This window comes from Mesoplodon mirus (assembly GCF_964341445.2).
Source record: "Mesoplodon mirus genome assembly, chromosome: 1".
Classification (NCBI taxonomy): domain Eukaryota; kingdom Metazoa; phylum Chordata; class Mammalia; order Artiodactyla; family Ziphiidae; genus Mesoplodon; species Mesoplodon mirus.
In genome coordinates, this window is record NC_138976.1 from 55,121,408 (window position 1) to 55,134,649 (window position 13,242).

Sequence of the window (13,242 nt, forward strand, 5' to 3'; positions counted from 1 at the left end):
TGTCAACAAACTGAACATAGAATGTACCTTAACATAATAAAGGCCATATATGCAAACCCTCAGCTAACATCATAATGATGAAAAGCTTCTCCTCTAAGATCAGGAACAAGGATGCCCACTTTCACCACTTTTATATAACATAGTAATGGAAATTCTAGTCAGAGCAATTAGACCAGAAAAAGAAATAAAAAGCATCCAAATTGGAAAAGAAGTAAAACTGTCTCTATTTGCAGATGATACCATGTTTTTTATATATAGAAAATCTTAAAAACTCCACCCCAAAACTGTTAGATCTAATAAATGAATTCAGTGAAATTGTAGGTTACAAAATTAATATTTTAAAAATCAGTTGTATTTCTGTATAGTAACAATGAACTATCAGAGAAAATAAGAAAACAATCCCAAATACAATAGCATCAAGAAAAATAAAATTAGGAATAAATTTAACCAAGGAGGTAAAATATCTGTACACAGAAAACTATTAAGACATTGATGAAAGAAATTGAAGACACAAATAAATGGAAAGATAATCTGTGCTCATGGACTGGAAGAATTAATATTGTTAAAATGTCCATACTAGCCAAAGTGATGGCACTTTTCACAGAAGTAGCAAAAGAAACCATCAACAAAATGAAAAGGCAGCCAATGAAAATGGAGAAAATATTTGCAAATCATGTGTCTGATAAGGGGTTAATATCCAAAATTTATAAAGAACTCATATATAACTCAACAGCAAATAAACACACAATCGGATTAAAAAATAGGCAGAGAATATGAATAGACATTTTTCCAAAGAAGATATACAAATGGCCAATAGGAACATGAAAAGATGCTCGATATCACTAATCATCAGGGAAATGCAAATCAAAACCACAATGAGGTATCACATCACACCAGTCAGAATGGCCATCACTAAAAAGTCTACAAATAACAAATGCTGAAGAGGGTGTGGACAAAAGGGAACCTTCCTACACCATTGGTGGGAATGTAAATTGGTGCAGCCACTATGGAGAACAATATGGAGGTTTCTTAAAAAAATTAAAAATAGAGTTGCCATATGATCCAGCAATCCCACTCCTGGGCATATATCTGGAAAAGATGAAAACTCTAATTTGAAAAGATACATGCATCCCAGTGTTCACAGCAGCACTATTTACAATAGCCAAGACATGGAAGCAACTAAATGTCCATCAACAGAGGAATGGATAAAGAAGATGTGGTGTACACACACACACACACACACTCACACTGGAATACTACTCAGCCATAAAAAGAATGAAATAATGCCATTTGCAGAAACATGGATGGACTTAGAGATTATAATACAAAGTGAAGCAAGTCAGAAAGAGAAAGACAGATACCACAGGATATCACTTATATGTGGAATCTAAAGTATGACACAAACTTATTTACGAAACAGACTCACAGACGTAGAAAACAAATTTATGGTTACCAAAGGGGAAAGGGGTGGGGGAGGGATAAATTAGGAGTTTGAGAGTAAGCATATACAAACTACTATATATATAAAATAGATAAACAACAAGGTCCTACTGTATAGCACAGGAAACTATTGATATATTCAATATCCTATAATAAACTCTAATGGAAAAGTCTATGAAAAAGAATATATCTGAATCACTGCTGTACACATCTGAATCACAGAAACTAACACAACATTGTAAATCAACTATACTTCAACAAAAACACCTTTTTTAAAGACAAGAGATAACAAAGTATTGGTGAGGCTGTGGAGAAAATGGAACCCTTTTGCACTGTTAGTGTGAATGTAAATTGGTGCAGCCACTATGGAAAACAGTATGGACGGTCCTCAGGAAATTAAAACTAGAACTACCATATTATCCATGAATCCCTCTTCTGGGTATCTATCCAAAGGAAATGAAAAACAGGATTTTGAAGAGTCACTAGCACCCCTATGTTTATTGCAGTATTATTAACAATAGCTAAAATACGGCAACAAGCTAAGTGTCTGCGAGTGGATGAATGGATAAAGAAGATGTGGCGTATACATACAATGGAATATTATTCAGTCATGAGAAAGAAGGACATTATGCCATTTGTGACAACATGGATAGACCTTATGGGCATTATGCTAAGTGAAATAAGTCAGAGAGAGAAAGACAAGTACTGTTTGATATCACTTATATGTAGAAGCTGAAAAGGCCAAACTTACAGAAGCAGAGACTAGAACAGTGGTTACCAGTGGCTGGCAGTGGGGGAAAAGGGTCTCGAGCTGTTGGTCGAAGTGTACACGTTTCCAGTTAATAAAGTGAACAAGTTCTGGGATCTAATGTACAGCATTGTGATTGTAGTTAATAATATCTTATTGTATACCTGATAGTTGGTAGGAGAGTAGATCTTAAATATTCTCACTACCAAAAAATGGAATGACAATTAGGTGATGTGATGCAGGTGTTAGCTAATGCAGTGGTGGTAATTATTTTGCAATATAGTTTTATCAAATCAATACATTGTACACCTGAAACTTACACAGTGTTGTATATGTCAGTTATGTCTCAAAGCTGGAAAAATATGTAGAATCTTGGTAATATTGGTAGTCACTTTGACATATTAATAGATGTTACAGAGAACACTGTTAAATGGTACAGAGCATCTGAATGTACCTGAAACTTGTTAATATCTAATGGAGTATGCTATGTAAAAAGATACCTAAAGCCCGGAGGATTAAAAGACACACATTTCTGGAAAGGAAGTACCGTCTCACTTGCATAATATCTTCTCATTCCTTCTGAAAAGTGCCCCTGCTCTCCAGCCATTGGATGTGGGATATTATGGTAGTGGGGGCTGCTATTGGGAGGATATCATGAGAGTGTTCCAAGTGTGAGAAGGGTTTGCTTTTTTTGATCTTTAAATGCCTGTGTCAAAATACCCTCCTCTGGGCTGAGCTCTGGCCTTTGTCTCGCCAGATTCTGTGATCCTGGCAGGCACTGTGATGCCCCTACATTTTCCTAAAGCTTTATGAGCCCTCCAGGTCTCTGTCCTTACCTCTGTGACCTTAGTCTCCAGGGAGGCCAAGGCAGTATTTTGTTTTGTTTTTTGGTAGTGGAATGGAGGAGGTTCTTATAACATCTAATCTTCAGAACAACCCTGACCCAGTAGGTATTTTTAAGACATTAAGGGAACAGACTCGGGTTACACAACTTAGCCAAGGTCTTGCCACTAATAGGTGGCAGAACCAGCATTTGAACCTCAATTTTCAGATACCAAAGCTTAGATATGCTGTTATGTAGCAGCATTCAGCAGCGTTCCTTATTGTAGAGATGAGGAGTCCACTATTTCTAATCTATTATTGATTAGCTTAAATTGCTGGAAAGCTATTTCAGATACTGAACCAAAATCTGTTTATGTCTATATAAAATTGCCCTGTGGGAGAAGCACAGAATGTCCACCTTTCCATTTCCCGACAATCACTTTCAAATACCTGAGTAAAACTTTCCACTGTGATAGTTAGGGATGGCTTCATAAATAGATGGCACCTTGGTGCAAATGAGAGAAACAGACATTATAAGTAATCAAATGTGATGATAACAGAATGATTTGCTGAGCACCTGTTGTGTCCAGCACTGTGCTAGTCACTTTCTTTGCATCATCTCACGCATCCAGTAATTCTCATGACTGTGCAGTGGGGGAAATGATGTTCTCATTTTCTAGATGTAAAAAAAAAAACCAACCCACAAGAGATGGGAAGTGAACCAGTTCACCCAGGTATTGACAGAGATTTGAAACCAGACTTCCGTGATTCCAAAGCATATGTTTTCTGCACTAGCCTAGGCTTCATCTTGGCTGCATAAATTATAACAGTATAAACTGTTGATCAGTCTGAATTCAATGGAGTACAAACCAAAAGGCCGTATTGTTTTTCAGTCACTATCTTAAATATGCAGCACCAATGTACTCGATTTTTGTCCTCTGTTAACATTTTAAGAAGATTCCACTGCTTTTTAGGCCTTTTTAGGTAAGACAAAGCCCAGGTAGTTTAAGTCTAAAAGCTCAGTCTCATTTCTTTCCCTCTCTGCATTTCAGACCCAAGAACCTAAGCCCATGTGACCTGTAGTGAAGAAGAGCATGTTCTACTTATTTAATCTTTTTTCCCTTTTCCCTTTTTCACAGGCATTTAAAGTAGCGAACAGGGAAAGAGTGAAGGTCAAGTGACTCTTAACAGATGCTGTTATAATCCTTTCCTCACTGTTGCTAGTTCTTCACGTAACTCTGATCCACTACTGATGCTGTCTGTAAAGCTGGCATCGACCATTGGGCTAGATTTAGGAAAATGAAGGAAAAAGGGGAGGAGGCAAGTTAAGGTTTGGATGCCAGGAAAGATGACATTTATGGAAATGGGAAAACTGGAAGAAAGGAAGCTTGTTCAGGGTAGGCATAATCCAACAGGCCTGATAGAAACACTTACGTGATGATTTAAAATGGAAAGACAGCTTTTGCTTTGTGGAACTGGTGTGTTCCAGCTATTGGTTCTAAAATGAACTCAATTTTCCTTCTTAACTGGTATTATAGAATCAAGGATGTATCCCCACAAGGAAGAAAGAAAATCCTCAAAAGACTCAATTAAAAACTTTTGGTGAAGATATAGTTGAAAGGGTGGCCAGCTTTCTAGGTCCTGTGGGATTGTTGTCCTACTTACTGGTTCACTTCTCCTTTGCTATGGTTTTTTGACTCCTTGGTCTCCCCTAGGCTGTCAGGCCCACTCTTGCTCCCTTTGGGATAGAATGTTTGTGCATGTCTATTATTGGAGAAATGAACGCACAGTCCTAAAACACTGGGAGTTTTCTGGTTGTCCATGGAAGAGGTCACATATTTGCATTCAGGTTTTACACACTTATTCCACTGTCATTTCTTACCTTTGGAACATTTCTATAAATAAGGCAACCTACTCAGAGCGTCCATGAGGGATAACTGTGACCTGTATGTCTTTATCTTTACAAGAACAAAAATCCTCTAAAAAATTGTCTATAGACATGGCATCTTATATTTTATCAGACTTTTAGTTGCCCTATAGATTTGGCATTCTCTGTGTCTATATAAAATCTATTGGTCTGTCTGTTAAGAGGAAGTTCTCTTTGGAACCAGTTATCAGAAGACTCAATTGGGCAAATGTTATGTCCCTAACTCTGTCCCCTGGGTGATTGGATCTTGGGCACCATGGGAAGTTACTGAGGTTTGGAAAGAGAGCGTGCACAGAAGAAACCAGGAGACTGAAGAACTTAGGGACACCATGGGAAAGCAAAGAGGCATAAGGAGGGAGGAAAGGGATACTGGCAAAGATGAAATATTCTTGCACTGGTTTCTGTGTGGGAAACCTGTAATACCAATCCCGTTGAAAAGACTGGGTCAATAGAGTCACCTCTTGAACTCTCAATTTATAGTACCAACACTTTCTCTAACTTTGTTACAGCTGAAGGAAGAAGTCATGTTGATACAAAACACTATTACAGCTCTTTTTGAAAAGAAGAAAGAGATTTTCACAAATGCTTCCCTTCTCGTTTATTGTCACTACCATTTTTTCCCCAGACTACTCTCATTCTCGGCCCACGTAAGAAATCAGAAGATAATTTAAAATTAAATGATGATGGCTCAGAGCTTAATGCATTTAGAAAAAGAGAGGAAAGAAAATCATCACATCTTGACAAGACTGAGAGTGATTGTGGGAAGCTTGCCAAAGAGGCTCAGAAAAGCTGTTGGCAAGTGGGCCCATGGTATTTCATGTGACCCCAGAGGGCCCCCAAGACATTATCCTTCCTCAGGCCATGGGATAGTGGCTAAGGTCATGGAAACCTAGGGGAGAGAGTTGAGAAAGAATGGAAAGAAGGTTCAGAGAGATATTTTTATGAGTTTTGAAAATTAGGTTGAATCCTTGATTGACTACTTACTATTTTGTAATATTATCCTTTAAGCGTTTCTTTCTGTACCCATAAAAATATCTTCATACAATGTCTGTGAGAAATAAATTATTTATATGTATATACACATATGTGTGTGTATGTATATATCTATATACACATACACATGTATAATTTCTAATCAGCACAGGAGTCAACATATAAAAAGTTCCTTATAAATAGTAATGGCATAAACTATTCTTATTATAGGGTATAAAGCCAGCTCTTTAGTTTATCTTTACTTCCACTTGCCCCTATGTGATACAAATCACTGAAAAGGGCCTTCTATTTTCTTTCAAGATTCTCTGTTAGAAGTAAAAAGAACATAGGCGTCAGAATCTCACAAATCAGAATTAAAATTTGTGCTCTGCCACTTATGAGCCATAGAACCTGGGACAAGTTACCTTGCTGGTCTCAGAGTTCACATCTGGATAATGGTATTATTTCACAGTGTGGCTGGGAAATTTAATGAAGGGAGAAATATGTAACAGTGCTGAGCATATTTCCTGGTAGATAACATATACTAAATCAGAGGTTGGTAAAGTTTTTCTCTCAAGGGCCAGATCATAAATATTTTAGGCTTTGCAGGCCTAACCACTCAAGTTAGTCATCACAGCATGAAAGCAGCCAGACGCAATGTGTAAGGGAATAAGCATAGCTGTGTAACAATAAAACTTTATTTAAAAAGACAAGTGGGCCAGTTTTGGCCTGTGATCTGTAGTTTGCAAATCCCAGTATTTAACCAATATTAGTTTCTACCCCTTTCCCTAATCTGTCTTCTCTGAAATTTAGGTTTTTCGTGTATATAATGTTGAAAATAGCACCTACCTAAAGTTTATTTATTGAGCGTCTGTTGTGTACAAAAGACTGAGTCAAGTGGAATGAACAACAGACTGAATAAAATTTCCTTCTACCCTTGAGGGACTTAAAGGGTAACAGAAAGTGATTAACTCATCTAAGCTTGGTTTTCTTAGCCAGAAATTGGTTTAAGAGTATTTACTTCTTTGAGTTATTGGAGGATGAAATAAAGCATCATATTTAAGTGTAGATGCAGTACCAAACATCATGGAGAAATGGTTATTGGACTTAACTTTTTTTTTCTATGAAAAACTGTAAAACTGGGCAAAATGTATGAAGAAACTGTTTTTAGACATTGGACAACAGAAAGCTGTGATGCTTGAGATAAGGAAAATACCATATTTCTTTCCAGTTTTCTGCCTGCGACCACTATCCAAACTTCAGCCCAGAGAAGTGGAGCCCAATTTTTAAAAACTTGAGCCCAATTTTTTAAAAAGCATTTTTGTTTCTTTTTAAAGCAGTGGTTTCACTGGGTAGAGACGAGAGATTAGAGTTTGGGGCTGCTGATGTAGCTGGAAGTTACAGATCAGGTAACTGAATAAAAGATGAACAGATAAGATGGCCTCAGAAATCTTCATAGGAGTCCCCTTGACTTTTGGGGTGAATAGAAAGCTGTGTATGCACAGATCAAGATTCAGTGAGTGTAGGTATTGGATACTTATTGGGTAACTGTGAACTGAACAGAATCTTGGAGGTTGCACAGGACAATGGAGTTATATCCATCTAAAGTAGAGGGACCTCAGAAACACCCAGGACATTCAAATGAGACCCTAGAAAAGTTACAATTTAAGAGTAGGGCTGGGGGTGGGGGTGGGGGGTTAAGACAGCTGAGTAGGAGGATGTGGAGCTCACCTCCCCTCACAAACACATCAAAAATACATCTACAGGGTGGGAGGGAGGGAGACGCAAGAGGGAAGAGATATGGGAATATATGTATATGTACAGCTGATTCACTTTGTTATAAAGCAGAAACTCACACACCATTGTAAAGCAATTATACTCCAATAAAGAAGTTAAAAAAACATACATCTACATATGGAACAATTCTCACAGAAAACCCAGTGGAAACTGGCAGAAGATGACCAGAGCTGCAAAAAAGATCTCCACGTAACTGGTTAGGAGGGGGAAAAAAAAAAGCATCAGGACGGGACTGGTGTCCCTGGGAGGGGTCTTTAAGGGAGAGAAGGTCCCCATGGGCATACCCTCGACCTGGGGAGCCTCCTTCTCTGCTGGGGACAGATAGAGGGGCTAGAGAAGCCTAGAATCTACTTGTGAGGAGTGCACATGTGCTGGCTTGCTAACAGGTCAGAGAGACGCCTGCACTGGCAGCTGCCAACTCACCACATTTCCAAGTCTGAAGGGGCGAACACCTCAGCCCCACTTCCTCCACACCACAGCCTGGGGCAAGAGCAGGGCAGAGGTTCAGTCGAGATGCTCAGAGACAGACCGGGGCACCGAAGTGTGGTCTGAGCCAAACTGCAGAGACCATTGTCAGCACATGCACAGGGGCATCAGATGGAAACTGGGCTGACATTGTCAGTGCGCGCATGCACTGGGGAGAGATAGGCAGACGTTGTCAGTGTGTGCACCAGGTGGTGCCAGAAATACGTGAAGAGGCTAAGCACTGAATCTCAGGCAGACAGGCCCTGGGAGAGGACTCAATCTAGCTGCACAGAAATAGCCTGGAGGGCCTGGGGTGTGGTCAGGGGGGGCTCATTGTCAGTGCACACAGGGCAGGGGGAGGGTCTGGCTATGGCAGACAATGATGGCATGCACACCAGGCAGTGCCACAGAGATGCACAGTGGCTGGGCACTGAATCACAAGTGGACAGGCCCCGGGCAGGAGTATTGGGGGTTTGTTTTCCAGCAGGAACGCTCTGGCTCTGCCCACTCCACACTGCAGCTTGTAGCTTTATCTGGGCAGGATGGGCCCTGGGAGGGTTCCCCACAGAGGCAACCCAGGTGGCAGCACAGCCACCTCACTTCCTATAGCCACTGTGCCCCGGCCACCACCCCCAGCCTACTCCATGCCACAGCCTAGCACTAGGTCTGGGACGAACACAATGGAGAAAGTGATCAAAAATGTATCTGAGAATGGACTTGAGGATATGGGGAGGGGGAAGGGTAAGCTGTGACAAAGCGAGAGAGAGGCATGGACATATATACACTACCAAACGTAAGGTAGATAGATAGTGGGAAGCAGCCGCATAGCACAGGGAGATCAGCTTGGTGCTTTGTGACCGACTGGAGGGGTGGGATAGGGAGGGTGGGAGGGAGGGAGATGCAAGAGGGAAGGGATATGGGAACAGATGTATATGTATAACTGATTCACTTTGTTATAAAGCAGAAACTAATACACCATTGTGAAGCAATTATACTCCAATAAAGTTGTAAAAAATAAATAAATACATAAATTGTTTTAAACTTCAAAAAAATGTATCTGAAGAAATTATGGCTGAAAACTTCTCAAATCTAAAGAAGGAAAAAGATGTCCAGTACAGGAAGCATAGAGGGTCCTGAACAAGATCAACCCAAATAGACCCACACCAAGATATATCATAATTAAAATGGCAAAAGTGAAACAGAGGATTCTACAGGCAGCAAGAGTAAAAGAGTCAGTTACAAGGGGACCCCCCCATAAGGCTACCAGCTGATTTCTCTGTAGAAACTTTGCAGGTCAGAAGGAAGTGGCATGATATGTTCAAAGTCATGAAAGGGAAAAACCTGCAACCTAGGATACTCTACCCAGTAAGATTATTATTAGAAAAGAAAGAGCAATAAAAGAATTTCTCAGATAAGCAAAAACTAAAAGAATTTAGAATTTCTAAACCTGCCCTGAAAGAAATATTGAAAGGTCTTCTCTAAAAAGAAGCAAGAATCTATAGGAAAGGGGAAAATTACAATAGAAAAGGCAAATATATAAAACGATTGAAGTTCACTTAAATAAGCCAGTACATAGATTAAAAAACAATTTAAAAGTTCTTACAAAAGTAATTATAATTCAATTAACAAAAAGACAAACATGAAGATGTAAAATAGGACATCAAAATCACAAAATGTTGGGGGGGAGTATAAAAATGTAGATCTTTTAGAATGTGTTTGAACTTATATGACCTTCAGCTTAAAGCAAGTAGATATAGTTATGGGTCAACATACTTGAAAACCAGGGTAACCACAAATCAAAAACATACAATAGATTCACAAGAACCAAAAAGAAAGGAATTCAAGCATACAAAAGAAAATCAAACCACACAAAAAAAGAAGAAATTAACAAAGAAGAACTACAAAAGCAACTGGGAAATGAAGTTCAAAATGGCAATAAGAACATTCCTACTAATTATTACTTTAAATGTCAATGGACTAGATGCTCCAATCAAAAGACACAGAGCAGCAGGTTGGATATAAAAACAAGAACCTGTAACTTGCTGCCTACAAGAGGCTCACTTTAGGGCAAAAGACCCACACACTGAAGTGAGAGGTTGGAAAAAGATATTTCATGCAAATGGAAACAATAAAAAAGTGGGGGTAGCAATCAGACAAAATAGACTTTAAAACAAAGTCTATAATGCAAGACAAAGAAGGGCATTATATAATGATAAAGGGATCAACACAAGAAGAGGATATTATATTCATTAATATATATACAACCAATATAGGAGCACCTATATGTATAAAACAAATACTGAGACATAAAGGGAGAAATGGACAGGAATAAAATAATAATAGGAGATTTTAACACTGCACTGACATCAATGAACAGATCTTCCACACAGAAAATCAATAAGGCAATAGAGGTCCTAAGTGACACAACAGACCAGTTGAACTTAATTGATGCCTACAGCAGGACACTATATTAAAAAAAGAAGAAGAAGAAGAACTAGAATACACATTATTTTCAAGCACTCATGGAACATTCTCTAAGATAGACCACATACAAGGTCACAAAACAAGCCTCAACAAATTGGACAGAAATTATTTCAAGCATCTTTTCTGACAACAAAGGCATGAAACTAGAAATCAATCAGAGAAAGAAAAACAGGAAAAGAACGAACACATGGAGACTAAACAACATGCTACTGAAAAAACAGTGGTTCAATGATGAAATCAAAGAAGAAATCAGAAAATATCTCAAGACAAATGAAAACACAACCTTATAAAATCTATGGGATGCAGCAATAGACATTCTAAGAGGAAAGTTCATAGTGTGATACAGGCCTTCCTTAAGAAACCAAAAAAAAAGCTCAAATAAACAAATTAATTTACCACCTAAAAGAATTCGAAAAAGAAGAATGAAAAAAACCCAAAGTCAGCAGAAGGAAGGAAATAATAAAGATCAGAGAGGAAATAAATAATATAGAGATAAAAACAATAGAAAAGATCAATTAAACCAAGAGCTGGTTTTTTGAAAAGATAAAAGACAAACCTCTAGCCAGGCTCAGCAGGAAGAAAAGAGAAAGGATCCAAATAAACAAAATAAGGAACTAAAGAAGAGAAATAACAACCAATATCACAGAAATACAAAAAAAAAAAATCCTAAGAATACTGTGAAAAGGTGCCAACAAATTGGACAACCTAGAAGAAATGGACAAGTTTTTAGAAACATACAGCCTGCCAAACTGAGTTAAGAAGAAACAGGTAATTTGAACAGACTAATCACTAGAAGTGAAATAGAGTCTGTAATTAAAAAAAAAAAAAAAAAACCCCAAAAACAAAAACAAACAAAAAACCTCCCTGCAAACAAAAGTCCAGGACTGGATGACTTCACTGGGGAATTCTACCAAACATACAAAGAAGAATGTATACCTATCCTCAAACTCATCCAAAAGACTGAAGAGGAGGGAACACTCCCAAATTCATTCTATGAAGCCACCATCACCCTAATACACAAACCAGGTAGACACTACAGAAGAAGAAAATTACAGGCCAATATCTCTGATGAATATAGATGCAAAAATCCTCAACAGAATATGAGCAAACTGAATCCAGCAATACATAAAAAGGATTATACACCATGATCAAGGTGGATTCATTCCAGGGTCACAAGGATGGTTCAACATATACAAATCAATCAATGTGATATACCACATTAACAAAAGGAAAGACAACAACCACATGATCATTACAAGAGATGCAGAAAAAGCACTTGACAAAATTCAACATCTGTTTATAAAAACTCTTACCAAAATGGGAATAGAGGTACAATATCTCAACATAATAAAAGCCATTTATGACAAACCCACAGCCAACAAAATACTCAACTGTGAAAAGCTAAAAGCCTTCCCACTAAATTCAGGGACAAGACAAGGATGCCCACTATCACCACTTCTATTCAACAGAGTATTGGAAGTCCTAGCCACAGCAATGAACATGAAAAAGAAATTAAAGTTATCCAAATTGAAAAGGAAGAGGAAAACTGTCACTATTTGCAGATGACATGATATTCTATATAGAGAACACTAAAGTCTCCATGTGAAAATGATTAGAATAAATGAATTCAGCAAGGTAGTAGGCTACAGGATTAATATACAGAAATCTATTGCATACAATGAAATATCAGAAAGAGAAAGTAAAAAAGCAATCTTATTTAAAATTGCATCAAAAAATAAAATATATAGGAATAAACTTAACCAAGGAGGTGAAAGACCTACACACTGAAAACTGTAAAACACTGATAAAGGAAACTGAAGATGATTCAAAGAAATGGAAAGACATCCTATGCTCTTGGATTGGAAGAATTAATATTGTTAAAATGGCCATACTATCCAAAACAATATATAGATTTAATGTAATCCCTATCAAAATACCAGTGACATTTTTCACAGAACTAGAACAAATAATCCTGAAATTTATATGGAACCACAAAAGACCCAGAATGGCTAAATCAACACTAAGAGAAAAGAACAAAGCTGGAAGCATAACACTTCCAGACTTCAGACTATACTACAAAGATATAGTAGTCAACACTGTCTGGTATTGGCACAAAAACAGACATATAGATCAATGGAACAGAATAGAGAGCCCAGAAACAAACCAACGCACCTAAGGTCAGTTTATGACAAAGGAGGCAAGAATATACAATGGAGAAGGCAGTTTCTTCAACAAGTAGTGTTGGGAAAGCTGGACAGCTACATATAAATCAATGAAATTAGAACACTGCCTCACACCATATACAAAAATAAACTCAAAATAATAGTTTAAAGACCTAAATGTATGATACTGTAAAACTCCTAGAAGAGAATATAAGCAAAACGTTCTCAGATAATAGATCATAGCAATATTTTCTGAGATCAGTCTCTCAAGGCAAAAGAAATAAAACCAAAATAAACAAATGGGACCTAATCAAAATGAAAATCTTTTGCACAGCAAAGGAAACCATCAGCAAAACAAAAGACAACCTATGGAATGGGAGAAAATATTTGCAAATGATGTGACCAACAGGGGTTAATATCTAAAA